The 12669-nt window shown below is 41.5% G+C and overlaps 1 long non-coding RNA gene across 1 annotated transcript; it reads right to left on the bottom strand.

The window, feature by feature from the left end:
• Positions 1 to 510: 510 nt before the first annotated feature.
• Positions 511 to 2782, bottom strand: LOC148119720 (uncharacterized). The gene is made up of 2 exons (XR_015735019.1): positions 2578 to 2782; positions 511 to 1140 (listed from the first exon to the last, which is right to left on the bottom strand). It is a non-coding gene; the product is annotated as an uncharacterized LOC148119720 (long non-coding RNA).
• Positions 2783 to 12669: the final 9887 nt, after the last annotated feature.

Genomic DNA, 12669 nt, shown 5'->3' with positions numbered 1-12669 from the left:
AATGTCTTTTATTAATTAAGTTTGTGATTTGACAATTAAGGGTACATATATAATGCACTGGGCTTACTCTCTCTCTCTCCTGTCTCTTATCTCCTTCCCACCCATCAGCCTTCTTTCTTCTCTACAGATCTTAGAAGAATATTTTTATTTAGACGTTGGTTTCATGTTTCTACCCCCATGTTGCCAGCAAAGACATTCAATTGGTTGAATACTCCTAATGTTTTCAAAGATGGACAAAGGGAGACATAAAAGTAAGGCTCTATCCATCCATGTTTAGGATGGCTGTTCTCGGTTGCCAGCTGATTATGTCTAGAATAAACAACAAGTCAGGAATGGAGTGCTCACTTGTGTTCTGGATCTTGAGGCAGGAAGGCAACATGGCCTTTCATCCAGATCTTGAGACTGGAAGAAACACCTTTGTAACACGAGGGCCGGCTTGTTGGGGTTTCTGTCCTGCTCAGTACCCCAACAAGCCAGCAAGTCCCAAGGAAAATCACACACAAGAGTCCATAAGGTTATAAACTGATTGGCCCATTAGGTCAGGCTACTTATTAGTTCTTATAACTTATCTTAACCCATTATTCTGATCTATGTTAGCCATAATGGCTCCGTACCTTTCTCATTGTGACAGCTTACATGTTGCCTCTTCGGTGGTCTGTACAGGAGTGGCTGAGGGCTTCCTGTGTCCCAGAATACTCCCAGTCTCTTTACTCCACTTCTACTTCCTGTCTGGCTTTCCCGCCTATACTGCCTGCCTGGCCAATCAGCGTTTTATTAAAATATGATTGACAGAATACAGACAATTCTCCCGCACCATTTCCCTCTTTTTTTTTTTTTTAAACAAAGGAAAATACCCATAATCCATTTGTTGGGAATGTGGGCGTAGTATTTCAGGCTACTTCCTGCTGGTTGGGGGCGCTGATGATCTTATGGGGACCTAAAGAAAATTTAGAGTTATAATCAAGTCATGACTGGAGTATCCTGTGAGTCTCGATCATCTCAGGCAGCAGTCTTGGATCAGTTCTGGATGTAGACCTCTGTCATCTGGGCCATCTGTTCCTATCAGAGATTTTTCAGGTGGCCTCCCTTGGTCAAAGGTGATTATTCTTAACTCTGAATAAATCCAGAGTCTCTCGTTTTCTGTGGAAACAAAAGCAAAATCTCTTCTCCAAAGTAACATACCTTTTGACTTCAGTTTTGAAGCCAAGGTATTTTCAAAATTCCTATCTTGGGTTAGTTCAGCAGTATTTATAAACAAAAGTCTTTTAGCAGTTGTTGCTCCTTCCTCAGCAATCAAACAATTTAAAGAGAGCATAATAGCATACAGTATGAAGATTCTCTGTGCATTTTCCATCTTTATGTGGCTTTATTTTAACCTCTATTTCTTTTATTTTTACTTTTACTTTTTGAGACAGGATCTTTGTATATCTTTGTCCTGGAATAACACTGTAGACCAGGCTGTCTTTGAACTCACAGAGATCCTCCTGTCTCTGCCTCCCCAGTGCTGGGATTAAAGGTGCATGCTACCACACCTTGAACTCACAGAGATCTGTCTGTCCCTGCCTCCCAGGCATTGGGATTAAAGGTGTGCACTACCACACCTTGAAGTCACAGAGGTCAACTCCCTCTGCCCCTTAAAGTCTCAGAGGTCAACGTACCTCTGCCTCCCAGGCATTGGGATTAAAGGTGTGTACCACCACACCCTATTTCTCCCTTCTTTTTTTTTCTTTTTAATGACTTTAACCTTTAGCTTGTATATATTTTTAACACATTGTAAACTCTTTAGAGGTTTTTTTCATCTTTGAATCTCTCTTTACTGTTTATCTCTCTTTTTCTGACCGTATGAGCCTTTAATTTACAAAGCAATATGGAAAGCCATGGCTTTGACAGCTAGATCCAGCTCATTCCTTAGCTTTCCAGACTCATAGCTGAGATACCAGCCACAGCTGTGTTCACTGCCACAACTCTGTTGTGTTTCAAGGTCCTTGCTAGCAAGCAAGCTGCAGCATTCTGCTCACAGACCACACTCAGTCGGACTGCCTGCCTGAAAGAGTCAAAGTTTGCTCTGGCAGGACATCCCATAAAGCCGACATTTTAAAACAGCACAGCTTTTTCCTGCTACAGCTTAAAACCGAAAAGCATGCGTCAAGCTTTTCATCAACACCGTTTAAGTGTTTCATGGCAGGACCTCTTAATGAGCTGCAAGGTTTTGCAGCTAAAGCTGAGTCAGGAAGCCTCTCTTAGATGAGAGCCTTGCTTGCCTCTAGCAAGCAAAGTAGACCCGAGAAATTGCTGCTACAAACAAAACAAGCTTTACTCTATTCTTTCCCAAGCTTTCTCAGGCTTTCTGTGGATTCAGTTATCCACGTCTGGGCGCCATATGTAACACGAGGGCCGGCTTGTTGGGGTTTCTGTCCTGCTCAGTACCCCAACAAGCCAGCAAGTCCCAAGGAAAATCACACACAAGAGTCCATAAGGTTATAAACTGATTGGCCCATTAGGTCAGGCTACTTATTAGTTCTTATAACTTATCTTAACCCATTATTCTGATCTATGTTAGCCATAATGGCTCCGTACCTTTCTCATTGTGACAGCTTACATGTTGCCTCTTCGGTGGTCTGTACAGGAGTGGCTGAGGGCTTCCTGTGTCCCAGAATACTCCCAGTCTCTTTACTCCACTTCTACTTCCTGTCTGGCTTTCCCGCCTATACTGCCTGCCTGGCCAATCAGCGTTTTATTAAAATATGATTGACAGAATACAGACAATTCTCCCGCACCACACCTTTAATCGGGGACACACCTGCTGGAAGCCTATGTAAGGACTACGGAATAAGGGGCTTCCTTCTTCTTCACCTGCCTGCCCTCCCCTTGCCAGCATATACACTCCTTCACTGGCATTGGAGTTGACTTTTTTGGGATTCCAGCAGAGACAGGAGACCAGCTGAGATACCCAGCCTCGTGGGAACGAGCAACTACTAGATTCTTGGACTTGCCATTCACAGTGAGCCATTGTTGGATTTCCTGTAAGTCGTTCCAATGCATTCCCTTATATTTGTATGTAGAGAGAGGGACTCAGTCTATAAGCTCTGTACTCTCAACAACTCTGACGAACGCAGATTTGGGTGCCAGGAGTGGTATGCCACACCTGGCCATGCTTTTGTTGGAAGGAATACCGACATGGGGAGTACACATTAGAAAAGCAGTTGAAGGCATTGAGTGTCTGTTTAATGGGCCATCCAAGTAGGAACATAGAAGGCAGTGGTACTGAATGTGATTTGAACTGTGGGTGCCTGGATCAAGAGATTTCAGAGGAGAAGAATGTAAGCATGTGGCTTAGAGACCAGTCTCAAGATACTTTGAAGAGAGTGGCTTGCTTTTGTCCTTGTTCTAAGAGACTACCTGAGGCTAAAGTGAAGAGTTTTGGATTAATTCCCTTGGCAGAGGAAATCTCAAAAGAACTCAGTATAAACTCTGTTGTGTGGTAATTAGGGGTAACTCTAATGAAGATTCATAAAGAAAAGGAGCAAGCTGAGCAGGGTAAATTGCAAAGTGTAAATTTGAGCAGGAGCACCAGGAAGTGGAATGGAGCTCTGTTCTGTATTCAAAAAGATAACCAGATTAAGAAATGGAGTAAAGGGTGGGTAACCTCAGGACAAGATCCCATCAAGCTAAATTTCCAATTTGTGAAAAGGAATTAAAGAAATGCTTGGAGACAGGTGTGGTGCTTCACTGCTTTAACCCTGGCACAGGGAAGGCAGAGACTAGAGGAGCTCTAAGTTTGAGGCCAGCCTGGTCTGCAGAGCGAGTTCCAGAACAGCCAGACTTAAGCAGTGAGGGAAATCATCGAGAACAAGAAGTCGGTGAAGATGTAATTGGGCCATGGTCCAGTCCCAACAAGCAGCGGACCTTGGCAAATTTGGCCATGAAGAGTCCAGAAATAGAGTATAGAAATCAAGGGTCTGGTCCAGGAATAAAGAAATATAGAGTTGTAAGCCCAAACACATTTTGAGGGAAAAGAAATAAAGCTGGTGGACACTGTTAACCTTTAACAAACACTTTCTGCTTGGCCCATTCTTATTGACTAACTCTTACATCTTAATTTAACACATCTCTATTAATCTGTGCATCACCACCAGGTCATTTCAGCATGTTTATCTGTGGTGACTCCATGGTGTCTCCTGAATTTGCTCTTCTTCCTCCCAGCACCCAGCCTACCTAAGTTCTGCCTTGCTATAGGTCCAAAGCAGTTTCTTTATTCATTAATGGTAATCACAGCACACAGAAGGGGCTCCCACATCAATTTTATGAAACTGTGAAGGTAAAGCCTAGATTGCCTTGGAGACCCCAACATGTTGGAGACACCAGAGCCATGGAATATTTGCTGAGGAAAGCTGCTAACAGGAAGTAGAAACAGCCCAGGAGAAAGAAGGATGTGGCAGTCAACAAAGCTGAAAAGAGTTGGAGATCTGAAGAGTGCTTTGACATCAAACATGAAGATACAGAGTTAAATCTTTTCCTATATAAGAGCTGCCATGGTCATGGTGTCTCTTCGCAGCAATAGAAACCCTAAGACAATGTCCATATGAATAAGAGAATGAAACCATTAGGGGTCGTATTTGGAAGTCAAGGGAAGCCAAAAGTTGCCAGCACACTTGAAGCTAAGAAGAAGCCACATATGGGCTTTGACAGGGGCCCTGGAGCTTCCAGCATCACTCCAGAACTTTGCTGCCTAGAACTGCAGGCCAATAAAATAAATCACGAAGTTCATGGTACTTCATTACAGAAGATTTAAGATGTGACTTGAAAGAAATAGAATACTCAGTAAAACAATCACGTGCCCTACCTTCCCAAAGCATTGCAAGTCTACTGTAATTACTTCAGCAAGAGGGCGGCATTCGTTGCTCTCACAAACTGCGTGAGAGGTATCAGTACCCCCTTCTATGCTCTATACCCAGCTGGTGTCAAGGATGCTTTCCTGATCTGAGCCACTAGTGAATGAAGGACAAAGACAGCAATGAGAAGAGATAGTAGACTTTGTTCACTGCTGGTGGGCATAAACTGGTATAGTAACTGTGGGAATCATTGTGGGGATGTCCCACGATGCTAAAATTAGATTTCCCATATTACCCAGCTATGCCGCATTTGAGCCTATATCTAAAGGACTGTATATACTACTTTGCTAATCTGAATAAGAATGGCTCCCATAGACTCAAAGATTTTAATTTAGGAGTTGTGGTAATGTGTCACTGTGAGGGTGGGTTTTGAGGTCTCAGATGTTAAAGCCAGGCCCAGTGTCACTCTCTCTTCCTGTTGCCTGCAGGTCTGGATGTAGAAATCTCAGCTACTTCTCCAACACCATGTCTGCCTGAGAGCCACCGTGCTTCCCTGCAGGGTGATAATGGACTAAACCTCTGAATTGTAAGCCCGTCCTGCCCAATTAAATGTTCTCCTTTCTAAGAGTTGCTGTGATCATGGTGTCTCTTCACAGCAATAAAACCCTAAGACAACTACCATTCAGATACTTCATAGCCACATCTATTTTTCTCCATTTACAAGATCAAAGAAGCAAAAGCAACTCACATGCATCCAAATTAATGAATGAGTAAGAAAAATAGGTACATAATGAAATTTTCCTCAACCTTAAATAAAAATAACAATAACAAATTACAGAGAATGCACGGAACTAGAAAATACACTATCAAGGGCTCAGGAACACAATCACCTCATCATCTCCCTCACATGCAGATCTCAGTCCTCTAACGTTTATGGTGTGTATTGTGGGGGGGTTGAGGGATAGAGGTCAGGAACTTAAGAGGATCCCCGGGGCAGTGGGATAAGGGGCTTTAAAGAAGGTGAGTGGGAAGGGTAACGGAACACGAGTGGTGTGGAAGAAGAAAAGGGAGTACTGAGGGTGGGCGTGGGAAGGAGGAGCAGGTGGATGGGAAACCTGAGGGGTGGGTGAAGGGGGAATCAACCAAAACCAAGTATTATAAAAATGACACAGTAAAACAAACCTGCTGCTTCTTGAGCTAATTAAAAGCAAAATATAAATAAAAGAATCATTAAAAGTAACAAATGTCAAGCAACACATGCCTATGCTTGAATAAAGCTTATTATTATAAGAAAGAAGCAAAGTGACTGGAAAGAGATGATGTGTCTTTCAGTCTTTGAGATCATATAGAGCATGGATGTTCACCTCAAGTGCAGGAGTCTGCTTGTGTGAATCTTAGCTCCGACGATCCATGGGCGAATGGCTAAGCTTCCAAATGACCAAAGACAGTGAGCAGAAATGCAGGCAAAGAGATAGTAAACATCATTCAGGGCTATGGCTAGACCTTGGAGGAATACATTTCTCACTGGCTTGAGAAATGGGCACAGGAGTCCAGGTTAACACGGCCGCTAGAAAGTGAGGTGGGGATCCTGACACAATGCAGAGTGGCCAGATTTGTTCATGAACTGAGCAGCCATCTCTAGCCAGCTTTCAAATGGCCACACGCAGCTAACAATCACTACATTGAAGAGGGTGAAGAGAGAAACTGTAGCTGATACCCATTTCTGGTGAAACAGTGGGAAATTTTTACACCTTGCCAGAAATAAAGGAAGGAAGGGAGGGAGGGAAGGAAGGAGGGAGGGAGGGAGAGAGAGAGAGAGAGAGAGAGAGAGAGAGAGAGGAAGGAAGGGCATTAAGGAGTATATTATAATTTGATTTCTGCAGCAGTTCAGTCAGAATATTAAAAATACATAATTAAAATAAACCGTAAAGGAAACATTGAAAGGAAGAAAGTTGTCAACTGAGCCTTTCCTGCCTGCAGATTTTAGTAAACAGAATGCAAAGAGGAAAGAGGCTCAGTCACAGCCATGGGCTCTCTTAACAGCACAGCCACCAGGCTCCCTTCTTATCTCCACAGCCCCATCAGTACTCCATGGTTCCTGCTTTATTCCCCCTGTGAATTCACATATTTGTCTTTGCTATTAGAGCAAGAGTAAGAAGAGTCTGTGGAAATATAATGAGACGCCAGAATGCTGTTTTATTTCCTAGTTATCTGAGTTCTTTAGTTTTCCCAGTTTGATGGCTCACTGCTTAAGGGAGCTGTTTGGAGAAGTTTCTGGGCTGTGGTGCTTCTGCTGTTCATTTGTTAGACTTTTGTAGGACTGAGGAAAGAACGTAGCTGGAATGTGTGCCTTGTCTCCGCTCACCCCCGGACTCACTCTAGCTATTTCATTAGTTTGACTCCCCAAGAATTACAGTGCTCTCAGGAAGTCAACGATTTCATTTCATTTTCTAAGAATTAGTTCCAGAAAGTTCAATGCACAGAGAAGCTTAGCAACACACCATGTCATGATCCCCAGGTCAGTGTATTTCACACATCTGCATCCTTCCACCAGATCTGTTATTAATTAATAAAGTTAATTTTATCATATGCTCACAGTCCCCAGCAATCGCCCTGGAGTAGAAATACGTTAATGAACATGACAGAAAAGGTCACTGCCTTTAATTTATACTTGCTGTTCTGTCTCAGAAGCTACATATCTTCTGACTTGGAATTTTAATCAATTAATACATTCATTTCATTTCTGATAAAAGCATTTCATTTGCTGGTTTTCCTAACCTGCTATATGCTAAGGACAGATGTCTGCCTACATTAATGACAACCAGAGGCCTTTCCAAACATTATTGTCCTTCATCTATAATGTCTCTGTCTGTCTTCCTGTGACGGCCGACCCATGGGAGCAAACTTGAAATGATGCATGCCAGATTCTACAACATACTTTCTAGTCCAGAATCATTTAGACATGATTCACCTTCTGTTTGTACACAACAGAGAACAAATAGCTTAGGCGAGCAGCACTGGTCACTACTCCTCTAATTTTCGATGGAATTCATTGTCATCTAAAAGAAATTGATTTTTTGAAATTGAAAGTAAACATTTTCTCATTCGTTTTCATGATCATTGTTGAGTATTTCATAACACTTAACACTTATTATGCTACAAAAGTTAAAACATCATACAGCTAAGTTCTAAGCAGGTATCAGGAACTAAAGTCATGTGATTACGATTGTTTTAAAGCAAATGATTTTTAAGCATGAATTGTATGAATGAGGGGCATTTTATGGATTATATCATCAAAATATAAAACTTAAGTTTTATGGTGAAATGAATTCATCAGTAAAATAAGTATTCATTTATACCTGAAAACCATTTATTTAAATGTGGTCTCTTGTGCTATTCAATACTCATGATTCAAAGATTATGACAAAGTTAGGCAATACTTCAGATGCCTATCTATTATAGCTCTTTTTGTCTATTTAGAAGAAAGGGTTTGCTAATGAAGCACTGTTGAATCAATCAGACCTTTAATCTGCATAGCAATAGAAGCAAGCCATTTCTTAGCAGTTTTAATCAAAAGTCAAGGGCAATTTTTAAGATTATCTAGAAAAACCATTCTTTTCCATGCCTTTACATCCCTACAGTGAATCATCATTTGTCAAACTAGAGTTCTAGCAAAAGAGCAGAGTATTCCCCGAGCACCTTCCATCTGCTCAAACAGGGAGCTGAAAAGGAAGATGAACACTCGAATCCAAATTAGGTAAGGTGTATATAGTCACCGAATGGGGCCAAATAGTCATGCCCGAAGGACACAAGAGTTGGGACAAAAGTTAGAGGAGCAAACGCAGCTTGCCTTTCAGTAAAAGCAACACGGCACACCCACTTTCTCTGGAGCACCAACAAACTCCCTGAAAATGAAAATTGCTGGTACTTGGGGTGCCATCTAGGAGTAATTTGCTTCTCATGACAGGGGAAGAATCAAAAACCTTCACACAGCCCGGGCTGACTCCCAAGCACAACAGAGAAATGCCGTGGGAGGCGTTCCAAAGTTGCTAACACAAGGCACGCTCTGCTCCAGAACGGTGGTGTCGCACCACTTCCTCAGCAACAGTGAGCACGGGGGAACGGAGGAAGTCATGAACAATATGAGGGCATAAACGGGAGAACGGCATCCCTAACAGGATGTGAATATTCAGCCATTAAAACCGTATCACCTACAGTGTCGGAAGACATATGCAGTTGGAAAAACACAGATCAACTGAAAAACAGATAAAGGTGCTCACATAGACACAACAAAGAATAGTAATAATAGAGAGGAAATGAGAGAGGAAGGTAGGGAGAGAGAAATAGAGAGAGAGAGAATCCGTTCATGGACTGAGTGAGATTTGAAGACCCACCTGTAGTCCTGAGAAGTTTAAGAAAGAAAGGATATGCACAGCAAAGGGGGGGGGCAGAGAATGCGTACAACAGAGGATGACTTAGAGTTCTTCAGAATTAGAAAAATAAGTATGTTAATTTTAAAAAATGAATGAACACAGTCCATATCAAATAAATTTTAAAACAGATTATGCATAGATAAAAGAATGCAATTCTTACTAAAGCATCAGAAATTGAGGCCAATGAAGCGCTGTCTCCAATGATACCAATGAAAGGGGACAGTGAGTTATAAGACCATGCCAGTGGCTTGATCACAGAGCAAGGGGCTCCCACCTTCCCCACTAGAAAGCAGAGGTGAATCAGCTACAATGGAGGCTTGCTCATCTTCTATGTGCTCAGAGTAAACAGTTTTCTAGCAAAATTGTTATGCCCGGCCAAACTATCATCCAAAAATTCAAATGAAATAAAGAGAGCTTCAAGTCTGTCAATGCAGTATTTAGGGAGAGCAGACACTAGCTGTGTAAGAGGGGTGTGAGGTGATTTGTCAGAAGAGATGTCCGCTGGGAGGAAGAACCTACAAACAGTTCATTTTTCAATTGAAAAATAAATACTGTTACGTATCTTAAATTCTGGTTTGAGATTTTTTTTACAGCATTATTAAAGATTGGAGTAAGAATTTTGTTTTCCTATTGGGCATATTGATTAGTCTTTTCCAATAATATTTCTGCATAAGAAATATTATTATTATTAATATTATTAATATTAATTATTAATATTATTAGAAAACAATATAAAATATTTCAAAGTAATCAAATCATGAAGAATCAAATACTCGTATTTTAAATGTAACAGAAGAAAAATTAATAAAGGCTATGACATATGTCTAGCATCTATAAAATATGTTAGACTATATAAATATATAAAATATATCCATCACAAACAGGGGTCAACAATACCCTACTAGGTAGACATTCAGAATGCCAGTCACAAAAATTACAGGTGTGAGGACTAAGATAACATAATGGGAAACAACTTCAGGCTGAACCTTCAAAACATGGTTGATATTATCATTTGAGTTTCATGAATTAAAGTGTTCAAACCTACTGAAAAGAAACAGAAATACTAAAAACCAGTTTTGCAAACTGTTACTCTCTCTCTCTCTCTCTCTCTCCTCTTCTCTATCTTTCTCTCTCTCTCTCTCCCTCTCCCTCTCCTCTCTTCTTCTCTTCTCTCTCTCTCTCTCTCTCTCTCTCTCTCTCTCTCTCTCTCTCCCCCCCCCCCCCTCTTTTTGGGTACAAGCTTTCAGCAATAGTTGCAGGCAGTTTAATCCAGAACTATATCCGAAAAAGTTCTAAATCTCAATCGCTTATATTTGCTCATCTATTTATTAGTGTACATTTGTATTGCTTGGGAATACCTTTTCTTTATTTTATAACTCAATAGTCAGTTCACACTTCCTCTTTAGCTTGCAGTGGAAAACAAAAGAAGTATCCCAAGTCTTCACAAGAAGCCCTGTCCCTAGGCTTCTCACCCCTCACACAGACTCTGGATTCAGGTAAGCCCCCTTACTGGGTCCATTTCTTTCTTTGTCCCTAGTCCCCTTAAGATATTTGCTTACCAAACATTTCGTGCTTAGAATTTCAGACGGATTACATGTTTCCAGGCAGACAAACAGTATCTATCATTTCCTTTTTGCTGACACCCCTTTCAGGGGATGTTCTAGGACCTGTGCCTGGGGACCCATGAGGGAGGCAGGCAGAGTGCCTGAAACTGGCATTACAGTGTGGTGCAAGGCTGGGTCACAATCTCCCACTTGTCTCTCAACTCAGTATGATCCCATGCATTATTGGGCTTGCTCTTGGAAGCCAGCACCATGACTTAAGTGAACCTGAACAAGTCAGCTTTCCCAACCTTCAAAAGAAAAGACCAAAAGGCGGGGTCTTCCTTCAGCTGAGAGCTGAGAGCTAAGGGAATGGATTTTCAGACAACTTTGAACTTTGGTCCTTCTGCAGGGTTGCCTGCATATTGTGCAGGTCCTAATTGTCCCTAATGTATTTAGTTTGAATTCCACACTCACAGAATCCATGGACATTGTGAATCTTTACTTTTAGGGCCATTTTTCCATAATTGTATAACTATTTGTGGTTTATATCCCTTTATAATTTATATAACATGGATTATTTTGACCTCAAGTGTTTAGGACAACAGTATGATTTATCACTTTTCTTCCAACATTTTCTTCTCTTCAGGGAATAATTTTCCAATGACCTTTACTTCGGCATCATTTGGCAGGATACATTTGATATTTAACTTTATGTAAATAAATCGTAGGCATTTTTCACACCCATGTTTTGTGGGGCTCATTTTTCATTAAGATTTATCATGTCTGCTCCGTACAGATGGAGCAGCCTTTCTTCTCATTTTATACTCAAGCCCAGTGCTAATGCGCTTCTGCTTTCTGACGGCAGCTATGCTTTGATGCTCGACACCCATTCTTACAAAAAGTCTCGTCTCCAAATAACTACATCTCCGTGACCAAAGCCAAGCACCCCAGTTATCGACAAGACACGGGGAAGTAAATGCAAAGTGAACCCCACTTAAAAAGTTATTTGAAAGGAGGATTTTGTATAAACTCCAGTTATGTAAGAAGCGACGACAAAGTGGTCCAGGCTGGCCTTGTTTGTAGGAACGAATTGCTAGCGGAGTAACTCAACGTTTTGGTTATTGTGACTTCTTTTCCCAAAGTCTGATACAGATGCCACCATCTCAACATGACATCAGCTGCCATTCCATGGCTGCTGTTCAAGACTACATCCCACCAGCATCCCCGTTTCTGGAACTCCTCTCTCTCTCTCTCTCCGTGGCTATTTTACACATCAGGAACCTCTTATTTCCTCACCAAACCTGTCAAGCATGCATTTCTAAAGACAGCTTAAGAGCCGGTCCTTCAGGGCAGGCTTGTGGGGAGGGGGAGAGTAAATTTTAACCCTGTGCTTCAATTATGATCCCTACAAATCCTGCTGTGGTCAGTTTGATGTCTCTGCTGTAATTTAATTTCTTGGCTAGAAACTCTGCTTCGGAACAAGATCTGGTTGAACACCTGGGGTGCTAATCAGACTGATGAAGACGAAGAATCAAGATGAGCTTGGTATGAGGGAAGCCTGGGCATCTAATTCCTCAAGCTGTATGGAGAAAACTTCCTTCTAATGCCCAGTAGTAGTCTTTCTTTAGTGAGTAATTATGCTATTTTCAGCACTGAGAGATGTATGCATTTTATCCATAAATTCTCCTCATTTGTAATATAACACCAGCTTCTTGACAAAAGAGCTGACTGCTTCTCCAACCCTTTACATTCTTATATATGCTTTCTTCTTCCCTTTGGCTCTCTTCAACGAAAACTCTGAAAACAGAGCATTACTGCCCTTTCTAGTTTTATGTCAGCTTAGACACAATCTAAACTCAT

Source organism: Myodes glareolus, chromosome 15 (genome assembly GCF_982192425.1).
Source record: "Myodes glareolus chromosome 15, mMyoGla1.1, whole genome shotgun sequence".
NCBI lineage: Eukaryota > Metazoa > Chordata > Mammalia > Rodentia > Cricetidae > Myodes > Myodes glareolus.
This window is presented reverse-complemented; position numbering and strand designations above follow the sequence as displayed.